At 27.7% G+C, this 7,921-nt stretch overlaps 1 long non-coding RNA gene across 1 annotated transcript in view; it reads right to left on the minus strand.

Moving 5' to 3' along the window:
• The window catches only part of LOC127905886 (uncharacterized), a 96,575-nt gene that overhangs the window by 70,051 nt on the left and 18,603 nt on the right, over positions 1-7,921 (minus strand). The gene's annotated exons all lie outside the window — the stretch shown is intronic.

Genomic DNA, 7,921 nt, shown 5'->3' on the forward strand with positions numbered 1-7,921 from the left:
TGATGGGTTACCCGTAATTAATTGGGCTAACCTGTGAAACCAGGTTAATCCATCAAACCCGGGATCCGTGTCATGAAAGTTTGATAACTAAATATAAAAAAATTTAATACTAACAAACTAAATTAAACGAAAAAAATTAACTAAAAAGGAAAAAAAACAAAAAAAAACAAAAGGCATCAACCTTTTCATTGTGGACTGCTCTGTGCAGTCCACAGTCAAAGGCATAAAAAGGAAAAAAAGCAAAAAAAAAAAAACTAAAGGCATCAAACAATAACTAAATAGAAAAAAAAATTAATATTAATGAACTAAATTAAATAAAAAAATATTAATTAAAAATAAAAAATAAAGAAAAAAAACCTATAAGAAGAAAAAAACTAATGAAGAAAGAGAAAAAAAATCTAAATTAACTTTGAATCAACTGGGTTAATCTATCAAATCTGGGATCCGTGTCATAAAAGTCTGATAATTAAGTAGAAAAAATTTAATATTAAAAAGTAAATAAAAAATAATTAAAAATAAAAAAAACAAAGAAAAAAGCTTAAAAAAAAACTAAAGGCATCAGCTTTTTCACTGTAGATTGCACTGTGCAATCCATAGTAAAAGGCTTAAAAAGGAAAAAAACAAAGGCGCACGCCACGGGTAATTTTTTTTTCTTGCATAAAAAATATCAAAAAAGGCTAAGATCTAAGAGTGTTAGGTTTTTTTGCAAAGATATACCCAAAAGCCTTGGGTCTAGCTGCAACGCTTGACTCAAGAGTAATATTTATAATATTAATAATAATATTAAACTCACATGACTCAAGTTTAAGTGAGTCTGACTGCAACACCAGACCAATAGCCTTGGATGTGGGTTTGGCTGCAAAGTCATGTCATAAAAGTGTGATAATTAAATAGATTAACTAAAAAGAAAAAAACCAACAGGAAGAAAAAAACTAATGAAGAAAAAGAAAAAAAATTAAATTAACTGGGTTAACCCTTCAAACCAGGTTAACCCGTCAAACTTGGGATTCGCGTCATGAAAGTTTGATAACTGCATAGAAAAACAAAATTGACGGGTTAACCCATGAAACCAAGTTAACCCGTCAAACCCGAGATATATGTCATGGAAGTCTGATAACTAAATAGAAAAAAAATTTAAAATTAACAAACTAAACTAAACAAAAAAAATTAATTAAAAAGAAAAAAAGAAAAAAAATCCGGGTTAACTCGTCAAACCAGGCTAACCCGTTAAACCCGGGATCCGTGCCATGAAAGTCTGATAACTAAATAAAAAAAATTTAACATTAACAAAATAAATTAAATAAAAAAATTATTAAAAGAAAAAAAAATTGACAGCTTAACCCAAAATTAATTGGGTTAACCCATGAAACTTGGAATATGTGTCATGAAAGTCTAATAACTTAATAGAAAGAAATTTAACATTAACAAACTAAAGTAAACGAAAAAAATTAATTAAAAAGAAAAGAAAAACAAAAAAAATATTTCGGATTAACTCGTCAAACCGTGTTAACCTGTTAAACTCGGAATCCGTGTCATGAAAGTCTAATAACTAAATAAAAAAATTAACATTAACAAACAAAAAAATTTTATTAAAAGAAAAAAAAAAACAAAGAAAGAAGCAAAAACAAAAAAAACCCTAAAGGCATAAAAAATGAAAAAAAAAAGAAGAAAAAAAACAGAAAAAAATGAAAAAAAAAGAAGCTCATCTTTTACTCAAAAACAAAAAACCCTAAAGGCATAAAAAATGAAAAAAAAAAACAAGAAGAAGAAGAAGAAGAAGCTCATCTTTTAATGTGGACTGCACTGTGCAGTCCACAGTAAAAAACTAAGCCCTTTTAGTATAGTTTAATAAACACATATGTTTTAAGATATTTAAAGGAAAAAAAGAACTCTCTCTTTAGGAGGAGATGGAAGAAATATAATGTTTATTCTATAGGCTCCACATGGAGACAATCACCATAAAATTATAATTATTATACTCGATTCAAAAACTATACTAGAAAAAAAAATACGAGTCATTCAGTTATTAGACTAACTTGTGGATCATCATATCAATTCAGTGGATCAATGACATGTTATATTAAAAATAATTCAGTGTGCTGAATGTAAACATGCTTTAATTTCAACAAACTTTTAATTTAATTTCAATATATTTTTTAATTAATTTTAAATTAAATAATAATTTAAAAACTTGAGAGTTTGAACTAACAGATATAAATCACGATGAAAATTCAACCTCTCTATAACTCCTATATAATATCATAAAATCAATTATATTGTAATTTTTACATTTTTAATTATTCTTAAATGATGAAAAAAAATTCACTAGCTAAAAAAATGGTAACTAGTCTATGTTACTAGTGTATTGACCCGCGTTGTGTCTTTGTCAGATTAGTTTTTTTAAAATGTAAAAAAGAATGTTGAGAGCACGAGGAGTTTTTTTTTATAGTGTTATTAACTCTGATCAAATGGGTCACTCTTAAAACCTTTCGTCTCAGCTCTTTGCCAAACTCAAGTTTTCAATTAAATCGCGTGGCAGCTAGTTCAATTTAAACAGTTGATTTTATAGATCAAAATGTAACTTGGATGCCTGATGAAAACATTACTTAGCTTTCAAAAAAAATTCAAGATAATTTTTTTTTTTAAAAAAATATCGAGACAATGACAGACTGGATCAATCCTGGCCCCCTAATAACCCGGATCATGAACTCTATTGGATTTAATAATTTTTTTTATAAACTCTTTTTAATTATATAATAAAAATAGATGCTCGTAAAATTAAACACCAACCCTAAAATATATATTTATTTGAGACTATGATAATCCAATAGAAAACAAACAAAAATAAACCTTATAGTCTATTCCTAACCAATCAAATATTGAAGGACAAAATAAAAAAAAATAAAGAATAAAAAACAAAAAAAGCATATCCAGTCTGTTAGTAAACCTGTCAACCCTGTGAATCGGGTAACTTGAGCTAGTATGCCAAACCAGTGAACGGGGTTATGGATTCCACTGAGATTATAATTTGTTTTTTCTTAAAAAAATATTTTTATTTAACTATATGATAATAAAAATAAACGATCGCAAAATCGAATATTAACTCAATACCGAGATATTTTTTGAGACCGCAATAACTTTATAGAAAGCAAATCAAAACCAATTATGGAATTGAATTCCCAATTAACCCAATATCTATAGATGAAATTGAAAAAAAGAGTTAAACTTTCCAAACCTGCGAACCATGTCAACCAACCGAACCTATGAATAGATCTATGAACTTTATAAAATTTAAGAACATGTTTTTTTTTAAACTATTTATTTAACTATACAAGAAAAAAATAAACGACAACAAACTCAAGTTCAATTAAAAAAAAACATTTCGTCAAACTCATAAACCAGGATAACTTGGGTTACCCAAGTAAACCCGCAAATACTTTAACCATATAAAAAGACAAATTAAAAATAAATAATTTACAAGATTTAATTCTAAATTATCTTAATATTAAAAGACAGAATAGACAAAAACAGTTTTGAAAAAAAAAAAGCAAAGCGAGAGCAGAGAGAGCATATCATGAAATTTTTGCTATAAAAATAATAATAGCAAAGGCTAAAAGTTTTGTATGCTTAAAGGAAAAGTGGACGATGGACGACGTGGTTTTGTCCCACAGGTTGAAAAAAGGCTTGTGATGAAATCGTTTCAGCCTAGCTTAAGTTTAATTTCCCATTCTTCTGCTTGTCGTGCATCTTTTATTCCCCGAGCTAAACTCAACAGAACACTCATTACCCAAAAAAATAAACATACCCCTCCCCTGTCCCTGTCACTCGTAGGTTTAAGACCCGGCCTGGTTCAAGGCCTGGGTTCTGGGTTTTGACCGGGTCGGCCGGGTCATTTTTTTTTTAAAAAAATCAAAACGACGTCGTTTTAGTAAAAAAAAATCAAAAGTCAACGGGTTTGCAACTGGGTCTTGACCGGGTCAGCCGGCTCACATCAGGTTTTTTCTTCCCATTTTTTTTCTTCAACCCGGCCCGGTTCCAGCCCCGGGTCGGCTGGGTCTCAGGTCAACCCACTAGGCCAGGCCGGGTTTCAAAACTATGCTTTCACTCGAAGGGTTAGTTCGAGTTTCTTCCCATTCTTTTGCTTCTCGTGCATCTTTCGTTTTGATATTTGACTCGCATTTCACAACAGTTTAGATATTTTTTTCTCAATAAAAAAAATGTATATATAGACTTTTTCAACATGTTTTTTATTTGAAAAATAATTCTAAGTGAAAATCAAAATATTTATACATACATGCAATCAAATAAATTGAGAACTATGTGTGTTAATAAACGAAAAAAAACCATAAATGATGACTAAAAATAAAAACTAGAAAAATCAAGAGACATGTGTATATCAAGATATTTAACTTCACAAGATTATGACATTTAGGCGGTTGTGTTTGCTAAATTTGTTAATTAAAATAATTTTTTTATCCAATCAAACGATAATAAAAATAGACACACATATTAAATTGTTTGAATAAAATAAAAGAAAAAAAATAATATGCAAAGCTGTACATATTAGAAATTTTTTTTGAAATTTTTTTTATTTTCAGAAATAAAGTTCATATATACAATAGATTAAAAAAATATAGATTAATCAGAAAAACATCATCAGAAATTAAATGCATAATTAAAAAATAATTGTCATTTCAAATAGGCTTTTTAAATAACATAAAAGAGAGAAGAGATATTGATCTAAATATAAATATAAATAAAATTAAGATTAAGATTAATTTAAAAAAATAGAAACAAAAAAAGAAAGTATTTTTTCTTCAACAAAAAAAAGAAGTAAATAGTGTCATCAATAGTAAAACTTGTGGGGTGAACTCGGACTATGAACTCAACCGGTTTTTTCCCCTTAAATTTGTGGCAAACCTAAAAAAAAGTGAACAATGTTGTCCATGGTAAAACATAAAGGGGTGAACAGCCAGGCCTCACGCCTGCCCCAATGAACCACCGGCCTGCGCTCGGGTAAACATGGCCCAGACACCCACATTAAACTAAAAAAGTAATAACAATTCAGTGTGTTGAATGTAAACATGCTTTAATTTCAACAAACTTTTAATTTAATTTCAATATAATTTTTAATTAATTTTAAAATTAAATAATAATTTAAAAACTTGAGAGTTTGAACTAACATATATAAATCACGATAAAATTTCAACCTCTCTATAACTCCTACATAATATCTTAAAATCAATTATATTGTAATTTTGATATTTTTAAATATTTTTAAATGATGAAAAAAAATCACCAACTGAAAAAACGTTAACTAGTCTATATTAAAAGTCTATTGACCCGTGCTCTGTCTTTGTTAGATTAATTTTTTTAAAACATAAAAAAGACTATTGAGAGCACGAAGAGTTTTTTTTATAATGTTATGAACTCTGATCAAATGGGTCAATCTTAAAATCTTTTGTCTCAGTTTTTTATCTAATTCAAGTTTCAAATTAAATCGTGTGAGAGATAGTCTGATTTAAACAATCAATTTTATGGATCCAAATGTAACGTGGATGACTAATGAAAACATAACTTAGCTTTTAAAAAGAATTCAAGATAATTTTTTTTAAAATATCGAGACAATGACAGATTGAATCAATCCCGATCCCCCAATAACCCGGATCATGAACTCTATTTGATTTAATAACCTTTTTTTATAAACTCTTTTTAATTATATAATAAAAATAGATACTCATAAAATTAAACACCAACCATAAAATATATATTTATTTGAGACTATGATAAACCTATAGAAAATAAACAAAAATAAACCTTATAGTCTATTTCCTAACCAATCCAATATTGAAGGACGAAATAAAAAAATAAAGAATAAAAAAAACATCCAGTCTGTTAGTAAACCTGTCAAACCTGTGAATCAGGTAACTGAAGCTAGCATGTCAAACCAGTGAACGGGGTCATGGACTTCACTGAGATTATAATTTTTTTTTTAAACATTAACCCCTTGTACCGTCATCATCTTTTAACCACTTCCCTTTCATCTCCCCTCTCTTCTGTTTTTTTGGCTCCATTCTAGCATCTTTTGTTAATATCAAAAATAAAATATAAAATATAAAAAATATTTTAATATATTTTTACATGAAAAAAACAATTTAGAAAACGACATCACTGCAGACTTTGACAGTTCCATGCATGTACTTTTCGGAGAACTGTCATCCCAAGGACACAGATAGAGATAAACATGATCAATCATGGAAGGTAAATTTAGATCATTGATTTTGAAATTAATGGCTTAGATTTTATTTATTTGGAAAAAAATAACTATCAATTTTAAAAGAATTCTAAGAAACCATTAACTTTTTTAATGTGTTGTCCAAGAGAAATTCAACCTTGAGATCTCTTTGAAAAATTAAAGACATTAATACCATTTGAGCATATTAGTTCGGTAAAATGAAATCTAAACCTTTAATTTTAAAGATAATAAATTATTTTTATTTAGGGGTTGTTTGTGAATGTGATAGTAGTTGCTGTTTAAAGTGTTTTTTATTCAAAAATATATCAAAATAATATATATTTTTTATTTTTTAAAAAATTATTTTTGAGACCAGCATATAAAAACAATCTAAAAACATAAAAATTAAATTTTATCCTCCCTCCGTTTAAACCGCACTCCTAGAAGGGGGCTTAATATGAGAGGTCATGTTACTCCGAACATAAAGAGTGCTCAATCATTAAAAGCAAATAATATCTTCACTCATGAACACTCAACAAAAAAAAGTAATAAAAATTATTATTTTTATAGATATAAATTTAATAGGTTTAAAAAAACCCAAAAAACTCGAAAAACATCACCTTCAAGCTCGGGTCAGCAGCTACCAAGATGCATGCTACCTGGATCCAATTAAATTTTTGGCTTGGACACGTGCCCCAACAACCTATGGGCTCGGGCACGCTCCCCAAGGCCAACTTGTCCTTACCTAACTCTCCCTTTATAATTTTCTCAGGATCTCATGTTGGTCTCTTAGTTTTTTATACTGATCTAATACATATTATTTTGAGTTGAATACAACACAAAATATCACAATGGTAAAATTACATTTCAATCCATCATCGCCACAAAAAAATAAGACTAATAAGCTATAAATATATCATAAATCCTTCAATTAAAGATTCGTAATCTTTTTATTCTTTACACTTTAAGTATTTATATTTTCAATTACTTTCCAGAGGCGTCTCTTTTAAATATTGATTTAGATGGTAAACCACTTTATTTATTGTATTTAATATTGTAATTCTCACCCTACCCTTCCTAAAATATCAATTACTTTCTCTGTTTCATAAAGAGAGTTTTATTAAACTTCACACAAATCATTTCGTTTGCCACCCTAGTCTTTTGCAATCTTTCTTCAAGACACTTCCAATTTTCGAGAGATAAAACTCATATTTTTTTTTATCATATTTATTTCATTACATTTTAAAATTACATGTAGTTGAAAAAAAATGTGAATTCAATTTTAAAAGAAGTAAAATAATAAAATTTGATACTCTATTCTTTTTATTTATGAATAAAAACATAAAGTTTCCATAGGTTTAACATAGTTTTGAAAAAAACACATGTTATTAAACTTTCCATACCTGCGAACCATGTCAACCAACCGAACTTATGAACAGATCCATGGACTTTATAAAGTTTAATAACATGTGTTTTTTTCAAAACTATTTTTTTAACTATACGAGAAAAAAATAAATCATAATAAACTCAAGTTCAATAAAAAAAAAAAACACTTTGCCAAACCCATAAACCAGAATAACTGGGGTTACCCAAGTAAACCTGCAAATTACTTTAACAATATAAAAAGACAAATTGAAATTAAATAAATTACAAGGTTAAATTCTAAATTATTTTAATAAAATAAAT

This window comes from Populus trichocarpa, chromosome 10 (genome assembly GCF_000002775.5).
Source record: "Populus trichocarpa isolate Nisqually-1 chromosome 10, P.trichocarpa_v4.1, whole genome shotgun sequence".
NCBI classification, from domain to species: Eukaryota; Viridiplantae; Streptophyta; class Magnoliopsida; order Malpighiales; family Salicaceae; genus Populus; species Populus trichocarpa.